The sequence below is a fragment of the Narcine bancroftii genome, chromosome 4 (assembly GCF_036971445.1).
Source record: "Narcine bancroftii isolate sNarBan1 chromosome 4, sNarBan1.hap1, whole genome shotgun sequence".
Lineage (NCBI taxonomy): Eukaryota > Metazoa > Chordata > Chondrichthyes > Torpediniformes > Narcinidae > Narcine > Narcine bancroftii.
The window spans coordinates 50,398,793-50,413,746 of NC_091472.1; the positions used below are offsets into that span (position 1 = coordinate 50,398,793).

Below are 14,954 nucleotides of genomic sequence, written 5' to 3' on the forward strand. Positions count from 1 at the left end.
GTCATTTACAGCTCTCTGCACATTCAAATCATCCGCCTTTTACAAATACTCCTTGCATTAAGAACCAAGGCCTTCAAGCTTGTTTTTACCAAAGCCTTAACATTGTTGCTGCATTCAAGTATGGTGATGTTCATACTTCATAAACATTTTTAATCATTTAAAACACTGTGTCCAATTCTGGAAGGGTTATGGAAAGATACCTGCACAGAAATTGGAATGTAGAAAATTCATTTGCACCCCTTTCTTGTAAGTGGGCAGCACATGATTTTGGAAGTGTTTTGGGATGTTTGGACACATTTCCTGGTGAAAATGAACCAATTAGAAAATTGGACAGGGCACATCCTATTATTGATTCGCCACCATGCTAATGTCATTTCCCTTGTGTATTTGAAGCTGGATCAAAAAACTGAGCAGCAACAGTTCAACAAAGTGCATCAGAGTGAAACTGATGAAACCTGTGAGATTTAAGGAAAAATACATTATCGTTATTTAATGAAGCAGTCACTGAGTTTTATTTCAATGAGGTCACCAGCCTTCAGCATGGGATGGGATTGTGGTCTTCATCTCACCCCACGCTGATTGTGTGTTCATTGCACTGTGCTTCACCTTGTGATTGAGGCTCTTTGCCCCTGACTTTTCATTACAATCTTACTCCCTGTTTCTCCCCCCAACATCTCCATCCCACCTCAATTTCCCTTCCTCCACATGTGACACACTTCAAAAGAGCATTAGTGAACATTTTGTTGGGTATCTGGTCTGTATAAAATGGTGGAGTTTTAAAGTACACAAATCACGCTAATATTTTTCAAAGCAATGCTGTCCCAATTGTACAATTTTCCAGTTACCTGATCTCGCACAGTAATTAACCATAACCAACATTCAGAACACCCAAAAATGTGTGTAATCACATTTCAAGGCAAGCAGGTAGAGAGTTTCAAAGGACAGTATATATTTAATAAACATAAAGCATGGTTTGAATCACTTGAAAAGTTGCACAAAGCTCAAGTGATTGGATGAAGTTGCCTGAAATAGTATATAAAAGGAATTCAAAATTAATTTCAGGTGTAAAAGAAGCCCCCTTTATTTTTATTTTTATAATTAATATTTGGAATAAAATATATTATCAAAGCGGGACTAAAGGAGACCCATCTCCTAAAACAACCCTAGCTCCAAATAGGTTTATTCCTTTAACAATGGACAATAAAATCCTGGACACCTGGTCCCGAAAAGGGATCAGGTGTATCAAGGATTGTTATGAGCAGGGGCAATTAATGTCATTTGATCAATTACAAACCAAATATGGCATAACTAACAATACTATCTTCTGCTAGATTCAACTGAGATGTTATTTAGGGACAAATTGAACACAATGATGACCCTAATACAGGGCAGTGAAGTGGAGACTCTAGTTCAAAAGGGAACTACAAAGACATTTATTTCAAAAGCATATTTCCAACTTCAAATGGGTACCCCGAGTCAAGGTTACATAAATCTAGACAAAGATGAGAGACAGATTTGAGTATACTGATTGATGAAAAAAGCTGTCCAACCTATGTCAGGAAAACATGACCAGTAACTATGAACATAAGATATAGATTGGCGCAATACAATTAATTTTCATCAGTTATATCTTACGCCACAAAAATTATACAAATTAGAATCAGATCAATGTTTTAGATGCGGTGAAGAATCTGGAACCTTCTTGAATTCAATCTGTTCATGTTTCAAGATGAGGCCTTCCTGGAAAGATTTGGGAAATCTTCTAGAACAAATCACTAAGTTTTGATTTATACAGATACCGGAATTGTTTATATTAGGAAATATAGCAGATGTAATACCTAAAATGAGCCTGTTGAAACACCATTTAGAATTTGTGTAGATCACATTGGTAGTGTCTGGGAAGTGTTTAGCAGTTATCTGGAAATCTAATTCCCATCTAGATCTGACGTGTTGGAAAGTGAAAATATATGCAAGTATTCCCCTGGAGAAAATTACTTTCTTTGGCTTGGCTTCGCGGACGAAGATTTATGGAGGGGGTAAAAAGTCCACGTCAGCTGCAGACTCGTTTGTGGCTGACAAGTCCGATGCGGGACAGGCAGACACGATTGCAGTGGTTGCAGGGGAAAATTGGTTGGTTGGGGATGGGTGTTGGGTTTTTCCTCCTTTGCCTTTTGTCAGTGAGGTGGGCTCTGCGGTCTTCTTCAAAGGAGGTTGCTGCCCGCCAAACTGTGAGGTGCCAAGATGCACGGTTTGAGGCGTTATCAGCCCACTGGCGGTGGTCAATGTGGCAGGCACCAAGAGATTTCTTTAGGCAGTCCTTGTACCTTTTCTTACAACCTCAGGAAAAAATACAATGTTTTTCTAAAAATTTGGAGTCCATATCTTCAACACGTAGGTGTAGCTAACCCTCCCCACCCCGCCCTTGGTCCCCTGCATCTGAGAACCACCTGAAATTCCAAATGTCGGGATATTTGTCCCTTTCCAGGAGATTGATGAATCCTTTTTATTTTTTGTCCCTTTTTCTTTTCTCGCTTCAATTCTGCATTTTGTTTTGTCCCTGAGTGTGGAGGGTGGATTATTAGGAGTTGTTCTTTTTTTTCCTCTTGTCTTACTCGAAATAAACATTGAATAATAAGATTATATTTCTTTCATGCAAGTGATGAATTTCATGTTTTCATGTTGATTTGAAAATATAAATTAAAATAATCAAAAAAAGATTGCCCGAAATAGTGAAAGAGCTGGGTTGTTTAAAGCAGATATTTAAGAGAATCGCCCATGGCAAGGACATCCCAAAGTAAACAAATCTAATATGGAGCGTCTGATCACTTGAGTGAATTTTGGACATCTTAGCAGAAGGGCCTCTCCCTTAAGCCTGATCATAGATTTTCCTCTGTTTCTGTACATCTTGAAGGAGACCTCCTGCTGGGTGTGGGGTATCCAAATTGTATTACTCCAGGCATCATGGCTGTCTTGAGTATCATCATCGCTTCATTCCCAGGAAAATCTTTGTGGGGCTCCTCTTCATCTTCTCTAGCACTGTCACGCCTTTTCTATTTGGCCTGGAAGTCAGCCTGAAGAAAACTGAGGTCCTCCATCAGCCAGCTCCCCACCATGACTACCAGCACCCCCACATCTCCATCGGGCACACAAAACTCAAAACAGTCAACCAGTTTACCTATCTCGGCTGCACCATTTCATCAGATGCAAGGATCGACAACGAGATAGACAACAGACTTGCCAAGGCAAATAGCGCCTTTGGAAGACTACACAAAAGAGTCTGGAAAAACAACCAACTGAAAAACCTCACAAAGATAAGCGTATACAGAGCCGTTGTCATACCCACACTCCTGTTCGGCTCCGAATCATGGGTCCTCTACCGGCATCACCTACAGCTCCTATAACGCTTCCACCAGCGTTGTCTCCGCTCCATCCTCAACATTCACTGGAGCGCCTTCATCCCTAATGTCGTAGTACTCAAGATGGCAGAGGCCGACAGCATCGAGTCCACACTGCTGAAGACCCAACTGCGCTGGTTGGGTCACGTCTCCAGAATGGAGGACCATCGCCTTCCCAAGATCGTGTTATATGGCGAGCTCTCCACTGGCCACCGTGACAGAGGTGCACCAAAGAAGAGGTACAAGGACTGCCTAAAGAAATCTCTTGGTGCCTGCCACATTGACCACCGCCAGTGGGCTGCTATCGCCTCAAACCGTGCATCTTGGCGCCTCACAGTTGGGTGGGCAGCAACCTCCTTTGAAGAAGACCGCAGAGCCCACCTCACTGACAAAAGGCAAAGGAGGAAAAACCCAACACCCCACCCCAACCCACCAATTTTCCCCTTGCAACTGCTGCAACCGTGTCTGCCTGTCCCGCATCAGACTTTTCAGCCACAAACGAGCCTGCAGCTGACGTGGACATTTACCCCCTCCATAAATCTTCGTCCGCGAAGCCAAGCCGAAGAAGAGTGACTAGAACTGTGTGCGGAAATCCAGCTGAGGTCTGAATAGTATTTTTTTAAAGTTAGTGCATAACATTCTTGCTCTTGTATACAATGTTCCAACTAACGATGTGTTTATGGGTCAATGATATTAAAACAAAGAAATACTGAAAGAGTAATAAGACAGGAGAATCTTGCTTTTAATTAAAATTCATCTGACGAGTCAGGATTTATGGTGTTATCATTTAAACCTTTCTAAAATGGGGGATGGTATTGGTGGGAGCTTGAGTAAGCCCCCAATCGCCCTTCCAGTGGTACACTGGAATTCCAATGTAATACCATAGAAAAAATCTTACAGTTATGGGATGGGGAGAACCCACTCAGTCTCATTTCTGTATTAATTTCTTGCAAATTTATCTCGCCACCTTTCATGCTCTCCCTAGATTTTGTACCTTTCCTCACCTCAAATATTCTTCTATTTTCCCTGAAATTAAGCTCTCCATGCAAGAAGAAAAACTGTTCTGCCTTCTATCCACACCCTCTGTGATAAGGTGAAGGGGTAACACCACATCACTCACTGCCCAATTAGAGGGAGGCCGCTCTTTATTCTTCACTCTGTGAAGATTTTGAATGGATTTTGACATGCCACCCAGAAAACTAATATAACAGACATACATTGGGTTACGATTTTAACCTATTATTTTAAGTAGGCACCAGAAGGACATGGAAAGCAGAGCCCTTTCTTGTACATGCAGTATTGTCACTAGGCAGCCATACTCTCTGCCTGTGTGGTGCTTTTGTTGGTTTCTCCTGCAAGTCAAAGAGACAGGAAGATAAACAGGGGTCAGAAAGGTCCTGAATCCCTCCTAACTATCTATTTGATCAACCACTACTTTGGGTCTCTAAGGACATCCTCCTTTTGCTCAAAATTCTGCCCAGTTGAGGCAGACAATTTATAAGAACCACATATTAGAGGGGTGGGAACTACATATTAGAGGGGTGGAAGCAGAGTTTTGGGATATTTTTAAGGCAAAGTTAGATATATACTTGCTAAACAAGGGGCGGGGTGGGGGGGGTTAAGAAATTAAACATCATTATCAGATCAGTCATGATATTATTCAACAGCAGAGCAGATTTGAAGGGCTGACTAGCCAGTATCTTGTGCCTGTACGTGCTTCGAAGACATCCTGGTTAAGTTGTTATTGCATCTCGTCTCCCTTGGTGTGATCTTGCAATCTTTCACCAAGCCCCTTATTTCCATGTCATCAGGCAATTTTGAAATGATGATCTCTTCATCCAAACATCAATTAAACTGGTGATTTTAATTAACAAATCCTATTACCTAACTGACTTCTCTGGTTTTAGTTTGCACAATTATTTTAATCAGGTTTTAACTTGAGTACTATAACTGTATTGTATCCTTTTTTGTATGGCCACAATGCAATGTTGTGGTCTGTACACAGATATGGTTAACCTTAGCTAGAATCCATTCTCCCTGCACTGAGATAGTGTCTGATACCACGTGGGGGAGGGATTGATTTGAAATGGAAGTGGCTGAAGACCCAGGAGGACATTCCCAAAGGTTGACAATAAATCTTGGAACCTCATGGTAGCCAAGAGGTGACTATGTTTCCAGGGAGTGGTGATAATGACAAAGGTGAGATCCTTCTACCACCACCACCCTTCACCCTCCTCCACCACCCACCATCAACAATCTTCTCCAACACCATCCTCCAACACTCTCCATGCCCCTCCCCGCCAACCCAAACCTTAAATCTAACCCATCACCAACCTGCCGCCACCCTCCTCCATCATCTTCCACCCTCCTCCACCAACCTCTCCCACCATCCTCTTCCACTGCTCTCCCTCCACCAGTGCACACTCTCAATACCCTCCTTTGGAAAATAGACTCACTAAAACAATTTTTTGCAACTTTTGCATGCAAGGCAATAAAGGAACATTGACGTAAAATCATCGTCAGCTTCTACAGTGTAGCTGTTTAAATTAGTAATATTTTTAGGGCTGTAGGAATCTGTCTTTACTGAGGAAATGTGAGTAGGGAAAAAAAAAGGTAAAAAGAATGCAGTTAGTGACAGAGGTGGGAAGATTGATCCCTCCGCTAAGCACCTCAGCAGAACACTGGGATGAGAGTTGAGAGAGGTGAAGGCTTATAATTTTAGATCAAAGAGGCAAACTAATTTTCGATGCACTCTGCCTCCTCCAAATTATTATCGGTAAATCTGCAAGAAAGCTTACCAATAACCATAATGCAGCTGTTGATGAAGTGGAATACTGCAACCACTAAAGGAAACACATTGGGAAAAGATGTGAAGAGTGGTAGTCGAGTGGAGACCTTGGTGAAGTGGAAGCAAAAGAGAGAAGCAATAGGTGGAGAAATAACTCACCAATGATACTTTACCTAAGAACTAACTCAATAAAAATACAAGGCCACTGTTCCAATGGAATAATTAAGAACACATTGTCCAAAATTGTTCTTTCCATTATTTTGCAGGAGCTTTTAAAATAACATAACTTTGTGGAGATGAATAATTTCTGCTTAAATATCTACCAGAGTTTTTTTTTTACATAATTGCAAAAGTTAACTTCAAATAAATACATGAGTGCTTGTCCATTAAACCCCAGTGCATAATTTTAAGGCTGCAGAGATATGACCAGCATTTCTATTAAAAAGTTGCAAAAAGTGAAGCTTTCTAATCCAATCTGAACACATCAGCTGTGCCCTTGAACAAAAGTTCAGTGGATATAAGGTTATAATATCATACTGCACACAGTATCCCTCTAACTGTTGCAATTTATTTGTAAACCTCTGGTAACATCACAAACTTTTCATGCCCTTCTCTGAATGTCAGACTGGATTATACTCAGCTGTCAGTTTACTTTAAAAATTCACTAGAGACTAAAAGAAAATTGCTTCAAAACTGGTAGAAGGTCCACTGATGAGTAATTGTACTGTGTAGTGCTGTATTGAGCCAGACAAAATGAAAGCTTTACATTGGATCTCCAAGTAGTTGATCTTAGACAGAGCAGCAATGGAGGCTCAACATTCATTCTCAAATACTCCTTAACTAGAGAGAGGAAAGTAGCCACTTGCCCTTCAGGAACCCTTGGTACCCATGATCACCTATTGGAAGTGGTAATATTTTACTACAATGCAGTCATAGTCATAAACCCTGCCAACACACCAATGAAGAATGGCATATTTGAAGAGTTATAGAGGCCTACTATGTAAGCAATGGAACTACACAGCGCAAAAAAAGTGAAAGATATCTAACAAACTAAAATAACTTCTGCTTCACATTTGTCAGTATTACTAAAGGACACTTTTGATCCATCAACAGGGGACTTGTAGTCTCCTGGAGAATAATGTTCTTTCTCGACACATATTCACAAATTCTAGAATTCAAACAATGTGCTCAGCCGTAGAGACAGAAACAGGAAAACCTGTCCTTCAGACAGATTAATAATAATCAGAAGCAAAAGAGATCTGGGAAGAAAATAGCCTGACTTCTTTCTTCTGCTTTATATGAACAGAAGCACATTGCAATTCTGCTGCCCAATTCATCTTGTTAATTATCCATCAGTTGTAGTACACCCATAAACAGTTAATAAAATATCATTTAATACAAAGTTAAATATATTTTCATAAAGAAATTGTTTACATTCATGCATTGTTCACCTTGGTGACAAATCAAGTTCAGGCAAAGACGATGTAAATATGGACTATCTCAGTACCAATTCATTGCCTATCCATCCGCATTCTTAAGATTTATCTAATTTATACTCCACTGATGGAATTATAAAGCAGCAAATGATTTACACTTGCTGGAATTCCTCCAGAGAAAACCTCCACTGATTTCCAAAATTCTGAGTCCTCAAAATACCTTCACGTTTGCAAATTCCCAACAGTTAGTAATGTCGAGGACCACTTGAACTATTTATTGGTCTCTCTTTGCCAGTCTAAGGGTTGAACCCTTCTCCTGACTCTGAGTTGGGAATGGCCACACAGGGTTATTCCTGGCCAGCTATAAAACAAATCCTCACCAAATTGCTTAAAATTGTTTTGTTCCATGAAGGATCGACAGGCATCCTTAATTTATTATGATTCGTAAACAGGACTGAGATCTTATGCAATCAAAGCTTAAGTTGTCCATACCTTGTAATGTTTTAGAAAATTAGCATTCACAGCACAAATGAGAAGTTGTAATTTAATGAAGGGAAAGAAAAGGCAAATATTTAGTTCAAGTATTTGATGGTTTTGTTTAAAACCACAAACCTGCTCAATCGTGTTTTGATTCAAGTTGAGTTTCATTATTCCTTTTGGTGAGTAAAATTCTTTGTCATAAATCTGTCATTTAGCTTCTGATATGGTTGAAAAATTTGTAATCTAATAACAATTACTTTGTGGAATCACGTAGAAGCTTTAGGATTTTGTAAACAGTAAATGAATTGTACAAAGTAATTACTATGATTGGAGCACAAAACATGGTTTACTTGAAGGGATAATGACAAATATTACATGGCTGGAAATTGTATTACTTTAATGACATTCAGCACCAACGCACAGCACATTTTCCAAAGCACAAGAGAAAAAGAAAGCATGGGAAATAAGGTAACCTTATGACACTGCCACCAGCAGACAAACAATAGTCGACAATTGTTGAGAAAAACAATTTATCATTTAATAAAGCTAGAGTCAATAAATAGAAGTGAACATTATTTAGGGGTGAAATATTTTTTGAAACAGAATGCTAATTGTTAATTTTACTGCAGTTGATTTTTGCAGAACTTTGGATGACATGGAATCAAGTTTTGGTTTTGACCACTAATTAAGGTACTCCATAGGGTCAGGCTCCAAGAATAACATATCAAGCAAGTGGATGGTTAAGGTTACTCAAGAAATCCCATTGGGTTGACTATCAGAAGATCCAAAGGAGGTCAGAATGGTGCCATCCCCGAGCTGAGAGGAGCAGATGGTAGTTTAGTATAATAGCAAATTAATGAGGGAGTCCATTTTCTTGTCTCTCTCTAACAAGCCAAATTTTGTATTGCAAGTGGACCCAGGTCAATTTGTTCACGTCAAGAAATGGAAAAGGTTCCACCAATTCACAGGTCTCAGTGACTGTTCCAATAGTGCTGGTACAAGTTTTCTTTGCAATGGCATAAGAAAAGTGATATCAAAATTACTGGACAATGTCAAAGGCACATAAATTGAAATATTGTCCCTTCATTGTACACAAAGCCCCACGAGAAGCTAAAAGGGAATGGAAAATACAAATAAATATAAAATAAAATCTTGTATTGTTCAAAGCTCAGTAACTATTTCTTGGATCCCCTAATTAAAATGAGAACACACATTTGTTAAATAACACATTGATGAAAAAAACAGATTTGTATATTATTAAATCACCATTTTTGATTTACGGTGAATAGATGCTGATGTAATTTATAGCCAAGTTAATTCTCCATTCTCTTTCATTGTTTTCTATTGCTTTAAATGTGTGCAGCACAGTAATGCACTATCCCTTTTCTCTATCAGCCCTGTGGAAACAATAGATTGTTCATTACATATATATTAACTATTTCTTGGTAAAACACAATGAGCATTTTTATTTGTTAGCTCAGAACAAAGCAGGATTTAGTTATTCTAGTGTTAACTTTTCACGTGCTTTTCTAAATAATCAACATAAAAAAGTAAATGAATTAGACACACAGTATTATTTTATTTTAAAAAACACTGATTATTGGCCAAATATCTTGTAAACTCAATGATCCAACTTTGTTACAGGATTCATAAGCTATTTGAAAAAGCTGAAGATGAATTTCTGTTCATGATCGACATTATACAAATTTAAATCCCAATCAGAATTATACAGCATTGATATACATCATTGCATATAAATTGTTTCAAATAACAACCTCAGGCTGTTTGACATACCAGAGAATGTCAGCAATGTAAATGCAGCACATCTGTAGAGAATTACCAAATGTCTTATTGCACTTTGTAGCAATATAATCAACCAATGTAAGCCCTTTGACAGCAATGTTATCTTAAAATGAGTTTCATTGAGCAGGGTTTAAAATATATGGAATGAAGAGGAAAACAGAGTGGGTGAGGGGAAGTTTAGTCGGTCAGGGAGGATCTGACAGTTATTGAAATAGTTGATTTAACCTCAGATGAGGGGAGGTCTGAGTCAATTTAAGTGGAAAACTGCAACAGCAAAGGAAACAAATTAATAATTGGGAATTGCTGGAGTCCACCAAGGCAAAAGGGTTGGGGGGGGGGGGGGAGTGGGGGGGAAAGAGAAAACCATGTTGAATTATCCAAGTAAATAAAGGCTGCATCAAAGAAAGGAAGGATTTAATTCGGTGTTATTTTAATTACTCAAAATTAAAGCAGGATGAATTGGGAATTCTTCAAAAGGAGGAGGCAAATTTATTGAGTTAATACAAGACTGCTTCTTGGTAGCAGCAGGTTAAAAAGAGGTACGAGAGAAGATGATATACTCCATTTAGTATTTTGGAGTGTGCCTGAGATGGAGGCAAATTTGTGGCTGGTGAAAATTGTACGTCAGCAATTATAATATCATTAGGGTTGATATTGTGGAAAGGATTAATTTAGGAACAATTTTAAAGAATGGAGGACAGAACTAAGGAAGCAGCAATGGTAACTTGAGATGCAGATATTTCAAAAATTAATTATTTTCCTTGAATGTGATGGAAGGTCTGTAAATGCATTTATGTACCACACACAAGTATGGTGCTAGTATTAATAATCAGAATTAATCGATGAAAAACAAAGAACAAAGTAAAGGGTAAGGAAAATAAAACATACTATAGCCTAGAAGAAAATATATTATAAATGCAGTAGATACAAGAAGAACAGTCATTAAAATAATTTGAATGAAAAGCAAATATATAGTTATCAGAGGAATGATTGAAACAGGTATATTTTCGCAGCTAATCATGGCTCTCTATATTGTCATATTTATGACTTCCCTAAAACTAAGCTTTATTCTGGTTTCTACACTAGAAATATCTGCAGAGCAGATAAAGGGAGAAGAGCTGGGGTTACTATTTAAATATCATAGAAGTAGGGTAGAAAATAACTAAAATTTATACTGAAATGGTAGCAAAATATGGTGGATGCATTTGATAAGAAATAAACTGGAAAAAAATTAGAAACACCCCACAATACTGAGAGAGAGAGAGAGAGAGAGAGAGAGAGAGAGATAAAATTTCAGGTCTATGATTTTTTGCTATTCATAAATACTGCCTCAGTTGAAAACCATTTTCAGTGCTTACTGCTTTTACATGATGTAGTGTTAGTTTACCTTCACATTTGCATGGATTTCAATAATAGTATTTTATAATTAATTAATTGCACTTTCTCCCACTAAAAGAATAATTATAGGTTTGAAAAGGTGTGTTTGTCTATTGGCTGAGCAGTCTCTGAATAAAGGTGGGGCATTTAGGACTGATGAAAGGAGGCATTTCCTCAAAGAATGGTAAATCTTAGGAATTCTTTAACTTGGACAGTTTATGAGGCTCAATCATTATGTTTATTCAGAAAGGTAGAGAGGATGATATATTTCTGGATTTTAGGGGAATCAAAGGAAATGGGTTAGTGCAGGAAAGTGGCAAATGGTAGGTCAACCATGTTGGTCGAGCTACACCAATAGTGCCATATGGTGTTATATATTAGTGATTAGATGAAACAGATTTCTGCATCATCTTCCAATGTCCAAGTTTGAACAGAAAACTGAAGTTGCAGTATGAAATTTGTGGAATAGCATGGCAATACTATTTACCCCCTCCATAAATCTTCGTCCGCGAAGCCAAGCCAAAGAAGAAACTTCCCAATATATTAATTAATGTATCCATCTATTGTGTATTATAACCGCACTCTCCAAATATATTAGATTAGAAAGAAATTGTATTAATATAGGACTTTTCATGCCAGGGTGGGCTTGGTATTTTCTAAACTGTGGTTATAATGCAGGCCATTTCTATTAGACTTTATTATATTCACTAACCATATTGTATTTAATAGTTCAATAAAACTGTTAAACTGTTAAGGTCGGCACAGTTAGTGCAGTGGTTTGTACAATGCTATTACAGCACCAGTGACCTGGGTTCGATTCCAACACTGCCTGAGTTTGTGTGTTCTGCCTATGACTACGTGGGATTCCTCCAGATGCTTCATTTTCCTTTCACATTCCAAAGACACATGGGGTTTGTTGGGTATAAGCCCAACCTCTGCTGGACATCATGTCACCCTTCCATATATATATAATCCTGTGTGTCAGTAGCCATGCAAGTCTAACAGAAGTAAAGGATGAGAAAGCATCACATCTTCAAGTCTTAACTGTGTGAGGGCAGACACAACAGTGGCGACGAGGAATGAAACGAACCCTACATATACTCCATGCACTAACCATGAGAAGGAAAACAACAGAAGGTATAAAATGACTATCTAACAACCCCAACAAATTTCCACCAAAAGATCAAGATGAAAGTGTGCCAAGATGGCGAAGGGAAAGTTTGGGGAATTCAACGAAGTAGAAGAAAGTTGGGATAACTACTACTGCTTAGCCCACAATATTGTGCAAGGTTCAGTAAACCGCAAACATGCCCTCTTCCTCAGTATAATGGGCAGCAAAATATTTGACTCCTTAAGACCTTGCTGTCCATGGAGAATCCAGGGACGAAGACATTCAATGAATTATGCACAGCTCTAAGGAACCATTCAAGTCCCAAACCACCAGATATAGCAGAAAGGCAACGATTCTATGAAAGGAGACAAGCACCAGGAGAAACAGTAAGTGAATACCTGGCATCGTTGCGCAAACTGGCGGAGCACTGTCATTTTGAGCAGTTTATATATCAGGCACCGCGAGACAGATTAGTGATGGGGCTGACAAATCGCCAAGCAATGGAAAAAAATATTAGCAATGGATGAATATGCTATATTACAGATTGTATACAGGGCAGCCTGCAGCTCTGAAATGGCAGATTAAAAACTTGGATTTAGGTCAACCAGACCTACTGGTCAGGAGGTCTTCCTGTCAACAATGCCTCCATTGTGGGAAATACAACCAGCAAATAGAAAAAAAACTTTCTTCCAAGCACTAAACGGAGGGCAAAAATTCACAAAACTAGATTTGTCACAAGCATATCGACAGATAGAATTGGACAAAAAAAAGCAAGGGAATATGTGACAATCAATACCCACCTGGGACTATTCACCTATACACCCATGCCTTATGGAATTACACAGCACCTGCGATTTTTTAAGCAACGATGGACAAATTACTACATGGACTCTCTCTTGGTTGTTACCTAGATGATATTATCATCACAGGCTGAAACAACAGTGAACATTTAGAAAACCTTTTTTAACCAGACTACAACAGGCTAATATACAATTATGAAAGGACAAATGTGTCTTCATGCGCCCCTCAGTAACATACCTTGGATTTACAATCAACAACGAGGGGGGTGTGAATGAATCCAGCAGGAACAGAAGCTGTTTGCAAGGCCCCAAACCCAACCAACAAATCAGAATTACAGTCCTTCCTAGGACTTGTTAATCACTACCGAGAACATATCCCTAATATTCCTCCACTATGCAGCCCACTGAACCAATTACTCAAGAAAGATCAAACATGGTATTAGAACACAGAAACTGAAAAGCACAGTCAATCAACTAAAGGAAATACTAACGTCAACAAATAATGCTGATCCACTATGAACCTAGTAAGGAAGTTACACTGGCCAAGGATGTTTCACCAGTGGAACAAGGAATGGTACAATCACAGAAAAAGGTGAGCAATCAGTAGCGTATGCTTCACAAACAATAACTACAAGCGAACACAATTACACCCAACTAGAAAAAGAAGGATTGGCAATACTTTTTGGTGTAAAACAATTCCACCAATATCTTTAAGGAAGAAAATTCACCCTGATCACAGACAAAAAGCCTCTTAGTTTAATCCTGGGGCCACACAAAGGTATACCAGTATTAGCTGTGGCCAGAGTTCAAAGATGGGCCACGCTACTAGCGATGTATAACTATGAAATAAAACATAAACCAGGAATACTTAACAGCCATGCAGATGCCTTATCACGCATGCCGCTACCCGAGACAGAACAATGAGAAGAAATTATTAAATGAACAGCAGAAGCAGCAGCCGTCAACCAAGAACATCTTCAACAACTGCCCATTACAGCCCAGATGATTGCAAAGGAAACCCAAAAAGAGACAACATTAAGCAAGATCCTATACTTCATCCTTAATGGGTGGCCTGAATCTGATGTCATTCCAGAAGATCTAAAACCTTACCACACACACCACCATGAACTATCAGTCAAAGAAGGATGTTTACTATGGGGTGTCCGTACAATTATTCTAGCCAAATGGCAAACTACCATATTATCAGAACTACACCACGACCATCCAGGAATGGTACAAATGAAGACACTGGCCCGGATGCATGTCTGGTGGCCCTCCTGAGACAGAGACATTGAAACAAAAGTAAGAGAATGCATGGTATGTCAGTCAATGTAGCCAAAAATGGTGCAAGCTGAAGCTAACCCATGGAAATGGCCATCCAAACCCTGGCATCGCATTCATGTAGACTTCACTGGACCACTCATGGGTGAGACTTTCCTAATACCTGTGGACACACATTCCAAATGGCCAGTAGTTTAACAGCTGAAAAATACCAAAGCAGATCCCACGATTGACTCTCTACGAGCTATCTTTGCTACTTACTGATTGCCTCATAAATAAGTTACGGACAATGGGCCTCAATTTACATCGGAACATTAAAAAAATGTATGCGTGACAATAATAGCAGACATATTTTGTTCGCACCCTATCACCCAAGTAATATTGGGGAGGCAGAACGTTTTGTACAAACATTCAAAATAACAATGAAAACCATGAAACTTTTAAATACCTCCTGGACACACAAAATTGCAGATTTCCTATTGG

General features: G+C 38.9%; 1 long non-coding RNA gene across 2 annotated transcripts in view; it reads right to left on the reverse strand.

The window, feature by feature from the left end:
- The window catches only part of LOC138759836 (uncharacterized), a 54,166-nt gene that overhangs the window by 25,141 nt on the left and 14,071 nt on the right, over positions 1 to 14,954 (reverse strand). The window contains exon 1 of one of the 2 annotated variants that reach the window (XR_011355135.1): positions 6,194 to 6,272. The exons of the other annotated variant lie outside the window; for it this stretch is intronic. This is a non-coding gene — a long non-coding RNA (uncharacterized lncRNA). Of the gene's footprint in view, positions 1 to 6,193; positions 6,273 to 14,954 lie in introns of those variants that run through there. 2 annotated transcript variants of the gene reach the window in all.